The 11,010-nt window shown below is 49.1% G+C and overlaps 1 pseudogene; it reads left to right on the top strand.

Moving 5' to 3' along the window:
- Positions 1-8,807: 8,807 nt before the first annotated feature.
- Positions 8,808-8,962, top strand: LOC115161727 (uncharacterized; annotated as a pseudogene).
- Positions 8,963-11,010: the final 2,048 nt, after the last annotated feature.

The raw sequence follows: 11,010 nt of genomic DNA, 5'->3' as shown, positions 1-11,010 counted from the left end.
AATTGACAACCATGTGGACGTCTCTTAGCTGATAACGAGACCTCTCTTCTCCCTCTCTTTTTTTCTGAATGGATGTCCTCTCTCTAACCTCTCAATTGAGAGGAATGTAACAGGACACTGCCCTCCACTGCGATAGGCTCAGCCCCTTTCAGCAAGGGACTATAAGAGCTCAGTCTCAGCTCAGAGTGTGTAAGAGAGAGTCTGTCTGTCTGTGTCAGAGGGGCTGAGGGAAAGAGAGGGAGGGAGGTAGGTAGGTAGAGAGACACAGACAGACAGACAGACAGACAGACAGACAGACAGACAGACAGACAGACAGACAGACAGACAGACAGACAGACAGACAGACAGACAGACAGACAGACAGACAGACAGACAGACAGACAGACAGACAGACAGACAGACAGACAGACAGACAGACAGACAGACAGACAGACAGACAGGAGAGAGAGAGGTAAAGAAGGGAATAGAGGGGGAAGAGAGAGATACAGAGGAATAGAGGGGGAAAGAGAGGGAGAGGTAAAGAAAGAGGAATAGAGGGGGAAGAGAGAGAGTTAATGCTGTAACATGTGATAGTCGTTTTTTCTCGGCAGGGCTGGGTTGTGAGAGCGGGGTCGGGAGCGGGGTCGGCAGTGTGGTGGGAAAGCACCTTTAGGCCAGAGGGACGTAAAGAGAGAGAGAGAGAGAGTGAGTGTATGTCTGTGAGAGTGTGTGTGTCTGTGTGTGTGTGTGTGTGTCTGTGTGTGCGTGTCTGGTGTGTGTGTGTGTGTGTGTGTGTGTGTGTGTGTGTGTGTGTGTGTGTGTGTGTGTGTGTGTGTGTGTGTGTGTGTGTGTGTGTGTGTGTGTGTGTGTGTGTGTGTGTCGGCTTCAGCACAGCGCTGTCACTTTAAGCCTGTTACTGATTACACTCTGAAGAATGTAACCGAAGGAGAAAAAAGACTGAAAGAGAAAGAGAAAGGGAGAGGAGAGGAGAGAAAGGGAGAGGGGGGAGAGAGAGAGAGGAGAGAGAGAGAGAGGGAGGGAGAGGAGAGAGAGAGAGGGAGAGAGAGAGAAAGGAGAGAGAGAGACATGTAAGGACAGATTCTTTTGAATTTGGTTTAGTTAAGTTTGGAAGTTAGAGAGACAATTCTCTCTCTTCTCTCCCTGAGAGAGGCAAACTGGAGGGGAACCCCAGATTATCTGACAGAGAGAGCGGGGAGGGGACAGAGAGAATGTAGAAGAAGAGGGGAACCGACAGAGAGACAGACCAACACAGAGAGACAGATCAACACAGAGAGACAGACCAACACAGAGAGACAGACCAACATAGAGAGAGAGACAGAGAGAGAGAGAAATGGAGAGGGTCCGGCGAGAAGCTCACAGCCATCAGGAGGAAATGCTCTGAGTAGGTAAGTGGGGGAAAAAATTCCAAGTTAGCACTGCCTCTTCTGATGGATATCATATGGTCCACGTTAAGGCTGAGAAAACGCTCACTGATCCTCCATAGTCAGACCAGACTAGAGAAAAACTAGAGAAGCTCTCAAACTCAGAATTACACATTTCTTATTGAATAGAAATAGACACTGCATTTAGAAAAGAAAGGCATCTTTGTGACAGAAATCCTTTCTCTGTCAGCCCTGTAATAATAGGATGATGTGTTTATATTTGTGTGAGGTACTCTAGCTGAAAGCTCAGTGAGATATAGTAGTGATTTACTGTAATGTATTGGAGCTGTGCTGGATTGAAGAGAGACTACTCGTGTGAATGTTACCTCAGAGTGTTATTAGGTTACTCGGATTACAACACAGCTGATTCACTGTTACAAAGCTGTTACATAACTGTTATTTAGCTGTTACAAAGCTGTTACATAGCTGATTCACTGTTACATAGCTGTTACATAACTGTTACATAACTGATTCACTGTTACATAGCTGTTATATAACTGTTACAAAGCTGTTACATAGCTGATTCACTGTTACATAGCTGTTATATAACTGTTACAAAGCTGTTACATAACTGTTATTTAGCTGTTACAAAGCTGTTACATAGCTGATTCACTGTTACATAGCTGTTACATAGCTGTTACATAACTGTTACATAGCTGATTCACTGTTACATAGCTGTTATATAACTGTTACAAAGCTGTTACATAGCTGATTCACTGTTACATAGCTGTTACATAGCTGTTACATAACTGTTACATAGCTGATTCACTGTTACATAGCTGTTATATAACTGTTACAAAGCTGTTACATAGCTGATTCACTGTTACATAGCTGTTACATAACTGTTACATAGCTGATTCACTGTTACATAGCTGTTATATAACTGTTACATAGCTGTTACATAACTGTTATTTAGCTGTTACAAAGCTGTTACATAGCTGATTCACTGTTACATAGCTGTTACATAGCTGTTACATAGCTGTTACATAACTGTTACAAAGCTGTTACAAAGCTGATTCACTGTTACATAGCTGTTACATAACTGTTACATAGCTGATTCACTGTTACATAGCTGTTACATAACTGTTACATAGCTGATTCACTGTTACATAGCTGTTATATAACTGTTACATAGCTGATTCACTGTTACATAGCTGTTATATAACTATTACATAGCTGTTACATAGTCATAGAGTGTAATAGCGTGTATAGCTTGTACATTGATAGAATTACATGGATACAGAAGTATGACAGAGCTCTTATGCTGTCTCCAAATGTGAGTGATTTAAATAAGCTGTGAAGGGCACAGTATAGGGCACAAGTAATACAAAGAAATTCATTAGGATATCAGTCATTGTGTTGCTAATGTCTGTTTTATTGGTTCTATGCAGTCATTGACTTGTTCTGTTGGGTTGATACTGTATGTAGTAGAGAATAAGAATGTTGTATAGTTTCCTGTCTATCGACCCCCCCCCCCCCCTTCCTCTGTCATGTTGTCTCCCCTATAAATTGGGCTAAATGGTACAGTCCACTCCTTTTGCCCAGTGGCAGAAAGCATGAATGAACTCCGAGCACGAGGAGATGGGAGGGAGGGAGGGGTCGGGTTGTAGAAGGGGAAGTGAATGTATATACTGTAACTCAGTGCGTGTTTCTTTATGAATGGGCAGTCTGAGCGGACAATCTTATTGCTTGAAAGAAGAGCAGGTTTTCTGAATGGACAGTAGGCTTCAGTCGCCTGTATTTAGAGTCACCTTCTGCGGTCGCCTGTGTTTAGAGTCACCTTCTGCGGTCGCCTGTGTTTAGAGTCACCTTCTGCGGTCGCCTGTGTTTAGAGTCACCTTCTGCGGTCGCCTGTGTTTAGAGTCACCTTCTGCGGTCGCCTGTGTTTAGAGTCACCTTCTGCGGTCGCCTTGCCCTCCCCCAGTTACCAGCTGTTCAGAAAGTTGTGTGTGTGTGTGTGTGTGTGTGTGTGTGTGTGTGTGTGTGTGTGTGTGTGTGTGTGTGTGTGTGTGTGTGTGTGTGTGACACGTCTTCAATTGTAACAGCACACTAACCTAATTACTTTAGTGCTGCTCGCATATCTACCCCTGAACCACCAGAGACAAACATGAACAATGGCAACACTAAAATAAGGCTTAATGCTACCTGCCTAGACAGGAAGATTAGGGATCGCTCAGAAAGCCTGGTGTATTCACATGTGTGTGTGACCCCTCCCTCTGAGGAATGCGGTCACAAACAGACCCTCTCACACACACACACACACACAAGCGCACACACACCCTCTCTCTCTCACTCACACACACACGAACACACCCTCACACATACCTTTTCTTTTGTGTTACTGCAGTACAATGACAGCCACTCCTATGGCTCCACCTCAGATTCCTCTGGTTCTCTCTCTCCCCCAGTCCACCTGTCTGGTTCTCTCTCCCCCAGTCCACCTGTCTGGTTCTCTCTCCCCCAGTCCACCTGTCTGGTTCTCTCTCTCCCCCAGTCCACCTGTCTGGTTCTCTCTCTCCCCCAGTCCAACTGTCTGGTTCTCTCTCTCCCCTAGTCCAACTGTCTGGTTCTCTCTCTCCCCCAGTCCAACTGTCTGGTTCTCTCACTCCCCCAGTCCAACTGTCTGGTTCTCTCTCTCCCCCAGTCCAACTGTCTGGTTCTCTCTCTCCCCCAGTCCAACTGTCTGGTTCTCTCTCTCCCCCAGTCCAACTGTCTGGTTCTCTCTCTCCCCCAGTCCAACTGTCTGGTTCTCTCTCTCCCCCAGTCCAACTGTCTGGTTCTCTCACTCCCCAGTCCAACTGTCTGGTTCTCTCTCTCCCCCAGTCCAACTGTCTGGTTCTCTCTCTCCCCCAGTCCAACTGTCTGGTTCTCTCTCTCCCCCAGTCCAACTGTCTGGTTCTCTCTCTCCCCCAGTCAAACTGTCTGGTTCTCTCACTCCCCCAGTCCAACTGTCTGGTTCTCTCACTCCCCCAGTCCAACTGTCTGGTTCTCTCTCTCCCCCAGTCCAACTGTCTGGTTCTCTCTCTCCCCCAGTCCACCTGTCTGGTTCTCTCACTCCCCAGTCCAACTGTCTGGTTCTCTCACTCCCCCAGTCAAACTCTCTGGTTCTCTCACTCCCCCAGTCAAACTCTCTGGTTCTCTCACTCCCCCAGTCAAACTGTCTGGTTCTCTCCCCCAGTCCAACTGTCTGGTTCTCTCTCTCCCTCAGTCCAACTGTCTGGTTCTCTCTCTCCCCCAGTCCAACTGTCTGGTTCTCTCACTCCCCAGTCCAACTGTCTGGTTCTCTCTCTCCCCCAGTCCAACTGTCTGGTTCTCTCTCTCCCCCAGTCCACCTGTCTGGTTCTCTCTCTCCCCCAGTCCAACTGTCTGGTTCTCTCTCTCCCCCAGTCCACCTGTCTGGTTCTCTCTCCCCCAGTCCACCTGTCTGGTTCTCTCTCTCCCCCAGTCCACCTGTCTGGTTCTCTCCCCCAGTCCACCTGTCTGGGTTCTCATCACTCCCCAGTCCACCTGTCTGGTTCTCTCTAATCCCCCAGTCCAACTGTCTGGTTCTCTCTCTCCCCCAGTCCACCTGTCTGGTTCTCTCCCCCCCCAGTCCAACTGTCTGGTTCTCTCTCTCCCCCAGTCCAACTGTCTGGTTCTCTCTCTCCCCCAGTCCAACTGTCTGGTTCTCTCTCTCCCCCAGTCCAACTGTCTGGTTCTCTCACTCCCCCCAGTCCAACTGTCTGGTTCTCTCTCTCCCCCAGTCCCAACTGTCTGGTTCTCTCCTCTCCCCCAGTCCAACTGTCTGGTGCTCTCTTCTCCCCAGTCCCAACTGTCTGGTTCTCTCTCTCCCCCAGTCCAACTGTCTGGTTCTCTCTCTCCCCCATGTCCAACTGTCTGGTTTCTCTCTCTCCCCCAGTCCAACTGTCTGGTTCTCTCTCTCCCCCAGTCCAACTGTATGGTTCTCTCACTCCCCAGTCCAACTGTCTGGTTCTCTCTCCCCCAGTCCAACTGTCTGGTTCTCTCTCTCCCCCCAGTCCAACTGTCTGGTTCTCTCTCTCCCCCAGTCCAACTGTCTGGTTCTCTCTCTCCCCCAGTCAAACTGTTGGTTCTCTCACTCCCCCAGTCCAACTGTCTGGTTCTCTCACTCCCCCAGTCCAACTGTCTGGTTCTCTCTCTCCCCCAGTCAACTGTCTGGTTCTCTCTCTCCCCCAGTCCACCTGTCTGGTTCTCTCACTCCCCAGTCCAACTGTCTGGTTCTCTCACTCCCCAGTCAAACTCTCTGGTTCTCTCACTCCCCCAGTCAAACTCTCTGGTTCTCTCACTCCCCCAGTCAAACTGTCTGGTTCTCTCCCCCAGTCCAACTGTCTGGTTCTCTCTCTCCCCCAGTCCAACTGTCTGGTTCTCTCACTCCCCCAGTCCAACTGTCTGGTTCTCTCTCTCCCTCAGTCCAACTGTCTGGTTCTCTCTCTCCCCCAGTCCAACTGTCTGGTTCTCTCACTCCCCAGTCCAACTGTCTGGTTCTCTCTCTCCCCCAGTCCAACTGTCTGGTTCTCTCTCTCCCCCAGTCCAACTGTCTGGTTCTCTCACTCCCCAGTCCAACTGTCTGGTTTTCTCTCTCCCCAGTCCAACTGTCTGGTTCTCTCTCTCCCCCAGTCCAACTGTCTGGTTCTCTCTCTCCCCCAGTCAAACTGTCTGGTTCTCTCTCTCCCCCAGTCCAACTGTCTGGTTCTCTCTCTCCCCCAGTCAAACTGTCTGGTTCTCTCTCTCCCCCAGTCCAACTGTCTGGTTCTCTCACTCCCCCAGTCCACCTGTCTGGTTCTCTCTCTCCCCAGTCCACCTGTCTGGTTCTCTCTCCCCCCCAGTCCAACTGTCTGGTTCTCTCTCTCCCCCAGTCCACCTGTCTGGTTCTCTCTCCCCCAGTCCAACTGTCTGGTTCTCTCTCTCCCCCAGTCCAACTGTCTGGTTCTCTCTCTCCCCCAGTCCACCTGTCTGGTTCTCTCACTCCCAGTCCAACTGTCTGGTTCTCTCTCTCCCCCAGTCCAACTGTCTGGTTCTCTCTCTCCCCCAGTCCAACTGTCTGGTTCTCTCTCTCCCCCAGTCCAACTGTCTGGTTCTCTCTCTCCCCCAGTCCAACTGTCTGGTTCTCTCTCTCCCCCCAGTCCAACTGTCTGGTTCTCTCTCTCCCCCCAGTCCACCTGTCTGGTTCTCTCTCTCCCCCAGTCCAACTGTCTGGTTCTCTCTCTCCCCCAGTCCAACTGTCTGGTTCTCTCTCTCCCCCAGTCCAACTGTCTGGTTCTCTCACTCCCCCAGTCCAACTGTCTGGTTCTCTCTCTCCCCCAGTCCAACTGTCTGGTTCTCTCACTCCCCCAGTCCACCTGTCTGGTTCTCTCTCCCCCAGTCCACCTGTCTGGGTCTCTCTCTCCCAGTCCAACTGTCTGGTTCTATCACTCCCCAGTCCAACTGTCTGGTTCTCTCTCTCCCCCAGTCCAACTGTCTGGTTCTCTCTCCCCCCCAGTCCAACTGTCTGGTTCTCTCACTCCCCCAGTCCAACTGTCTGGTTCTCTCTCTCCCCCAGTCCAACTGTCTGGTTCTCTCTCTCCCCCAGTCCACCTGTCTGGTTCTCTCTCTCCCCCAGTCCACCTGTCTGGTTCTCTCACTCCCCCAGTCCAACTGTCTGGTTCTCTCTCTCCCCCAGTCCAACTGTCTGGTTCTCTCTCTCCCCCAGTCCAACTGTCTGGTTCTCTCTCCCCCAGTCCAACTGTCTGGTTCTATCACTCCCCCAGTCCAACTGTCTGGTTCTCTCTCTCCCCCAGTCCACCTGTCTGGTTCTCTCACTCCCAGTCCAACTGTCTGGTTCTCTCTCTCCCCCAGTCCAACTGTCTGGTTCTCTCTCTCCCCCAGTCCACCTGTCTGGTTCTCTCTCTCCCCCAGTCCAACTGTCTGGTTCTCTCTCTCCCCCAGTCCAACTGTCTAGCCAACAGCCAACAGCTCACACAATACTTTATTGGGTTGTTTACTGAGGTCAAGTGTGTGTGTGTGTGTGTGTGTGTGTGTGTGTGTGTGTGTGTGTGTGTGTGTGTGTGTGTGTGTGTGTGTGTGTGTGTGTGTGTGTGTGTGTGTAGGTGTGCTTATCGTGCCTGCGTGTCCGGTGTGTGTGTGCGTGTGTGTAGGTGTGCTTATCGTGCCTGCGTGTCCGGTGTGTGTGTGTGTGTGTAGGTGTGCTTATCGTGTGTGTGATAGTCCTGATATTGTCGGTATGATGCGTAGCCGGTATCTTGATGGTTAAGATTAGATTCTCAGGGGGAGATAATGTTGGAATCTGCTCTCTGTCTGATCTCTATACCTACATACTCTTACCCCTGTCCTACTTGGCAAGGTCTCACAGATGGACATTTTGCCATGACAAAGTGTTTTGCTGGTACAGGTAGGATTTAATCATTTGATATTGGTCATCAGTTCACTGTGCAGTGAGTGTGTTGGCGTTATCTTTGATGATGTCACTATGTGAGGCTCTTCTCACTACACTCTTCTTCTGGTGTCTCCATAGGAGAACCCTTTTTGATTCCAGTTTGAACCTTTTTGGGTTCCGGTAGAACCCTTTTGGGTTCCATGTAGAACTCTCTTTTTCACTCTCTATTGTTCCTTTTGGCATGACCTGACTTGGTTTTGTTTAGACAACAATAGTCAGTCTATTGTTGAGTTCAGGCAAAACTGGATAACTTAGAGGTCACAAGGGCTGCTCGCTCCATATGGTTTGATGTACCACACTTGTGTGTGTGTTGGATGGGAGGAGCCTTCTTAAAGGTGTGTTTGTGTACTCAGGTACGATAGGTTTCAACGGTTCTCCACACACCCATCTGGCACTGTGTGTCCCTGTGCCCATATATGGCCATAGCTTCCCTTACCTGGTCCCTCTCTGAGAGTGCGTTGAATTTCAGTGAGACAGAGAGCCGGGAAGAGACGTGAAAGCGGAAGCATGTCATGGAAAGCAGGATGAATGAGCGAGGCCTGAGATCCATGTTTTTAATCAGGTGGCTAGGACTCCCCCAGGTACATAGTAAGTTATTCAGATGGGACTCGGTAATCAGTTGGTGTTATAGTGGAACCATCTTCACCCACCATTGACCACAATCACAAGAGCCTGAACACTTTTCCTGGCTGATATTGCTACTATGGGAACTCTCATCAATTGGCTGGAAATGTATGTATGGCCAGTCAGTCAGCTATTCAGGTTAGAATGAAGTCTGCTGAAAGTTTAAGGAAGGTAGAATGTGTGTCTGTCACTGATAGAGAGTTCACCTTCTGAAAGGTGCCTGAAGGCGTGGCTTTACGTCGTTCATTTTTTTCAACAGGTTTTACACCAACACACCCTCTATGGATAACAATCACTACAGCAGTAGGATCCTACTTACCTGGCAAGGGATATACCGTGATCAAGAAGGCGGTTCACCCAGGGCGAGGCTCAGCTATTGCACTCCGGCTGTACTGACCCCTCCAAAGTTCCTAAATGTGGAAATCTCGATTGCATAATTTCTGGACTGTGTTCGGTCTCCCCTGTTAAAAAAAACACACAAAAACCATCAGTAGGGAAGTGTGTGTGTGTGTGTGTGTGTGTGTGTGTGTGAGAGAGAGAGAGAGAGAGAGAGAGAGAGAGAGAGAGGAGAGAGAGAGAGAGGAGAGAGAGAGAGAGAGAGAGAGAGAGAGAGAGAGAGAGAGAGAGAGAGAGAGAGAGAGAGAGATCTAAAACAATGGGAATACTCTGGGATTGGGAAGGTTGTGGGAAAAGGGATGGCAGGGACCTTTGATGTTCCATGACCTCCATGTCTCCATAGACCAGGAAATGGCTAATTGGAGCTGGCTTCCCTCTCTCTCTGGACACGTTGAAGCTGAGAACTAGTATCTGATTGGCCGATGCTATGAAAGAATGACATGGTAGTTAGTGCTGAAAGAGGACCAGAGAGTGAGGTGCTGTAGACTAAGGGGTTGTTTATGGATCTCTGGTTGGAATTTCATTTAGTGGAAAAGCAACCTATGTCTCTCAACTATGGATGAAAAGAGTAAACCATAGAAATTAAGATTCTGGGGCCTGTCGTCCCAACTCACACATCCTACACACACACACATCCTACGCACACACACTGTCCTCCCAACTCACACATCCTACACACACACACTGTCCTCCCAACTCACACATCCTACACACACACACATCCTACACACACACACTGTCCTCCCAACTCACACATCCTACACACACACACTGTCCTCCCAACTCACACATCCTACACACACACACTGTCCTCCCAACTCACACATCCTACACACACACACATCCTACATACACCTACTGTCCTCCCAACTCACTCTCACCCTCACACACACACTGTCCTCCCAACTCACACATCCTACACACACACACTGTCCTCCCAACTCACACATCCTACACACACACACATCCTACACACACACACTGTCCTCCCAACTCACACATCCTACACACACACACTGTCCTCCCAACTCACACATCCTACACACACACACTGTCCTCCCAACTCACACATCCTACACACACACACATCCTACATACACCTACTGTCCTCCCAACTCACTCTCACCCTCACACACACACTGTCCTCCCAACTCACACATCCTACACACACACACTGTCCTCCCAACTCACCCTCATCCACTTACACATCTTTCACCCCTTCTTTGTCATTCTTCACTATGTTTATGTAACCGGTGTGAAATGGCTAGCTAGTTAGCGGGGTGCGCGCTAATATCGTTTCAATCGCTCTGAGACCTTGAAGTAGTTGTTCCCCTTGCTCTGCAAGAGCCGTGACTTTTGTGGAGCGATGGGTAACGATGCTTCGAGGGTGTCAGTTGTTGATGTGTGCAGAGTGTCCCTGGTTCGAGCCTGGGTACGTAGGGGAGAGGAGAGGGACGGAAGCAAAACTGTTAAATTTATACCGTGTTCTATATAAACCTTTTTTTGCCTACTGTAGGATCACGTTGTGTTTGGATGCTTGCTAGCTTTCAGGATTCTTAAAGTGTTGTAGATTTGCTAACCTACTGCATCTAAAAATCTGCTGTTTTTTTGCTTTGGTCACTGGAACCTGGACTAGTGTAGGTCTGTGTGAACAGGAAAGGATCTGTCTGTATGGTGTGACTGTGCTTCCATTGACCTTGTTCTGGTCAATAAGACTTGTGTCCCTCTCAGCCATAGTCTTCTGGGTTTCACTGGAAGTAATCGATCTCTTTACACACACTTGACCCTTTCTGATCAGCCATACTGGCAGAATCACACACGCACGCACTCACAAACAAACAAAAAAACAAAGCATCATCAATGGATGGAAAGAAGCAGATCAGAGAGAGAGGGAGAGTGGAACATATCAGCTTACCACTGACCATGTAGCTCTATAGTGCTTTATAGTTTGCTTGGGTAATTCATGGATTGATAGATTGATTGACAACCCTAGTTCTGAAGTGCTGTCCCCTCCTCTCTCTCTCCTCTCTCTCTCTCTCTCTCTCTCTCTCTCTCTCTCTCTCTCTCTCTCTCTCTCTCTCTCTCTCTCTCTCTCCTCTCTCTCCTCTCTCTCTCTCT

This window comes from Salmo trutta, chromosome 24, assembly GCF_901001165.1.
Source record: "Salmo trutta chromosome 24, fSalTru1.1, whole genome shotgun sequence".
Lineage (NCBI taxonomy): Eukaryota > Metazoa > Chordata > Actinopteri > Salmoniformes > Salmonidae > Salmo > Salmo trutta.
Note: the sequence above shows the minus strand (reverse complement) of the source record. Positions and strands in the feature narration are given on the sequence as shown.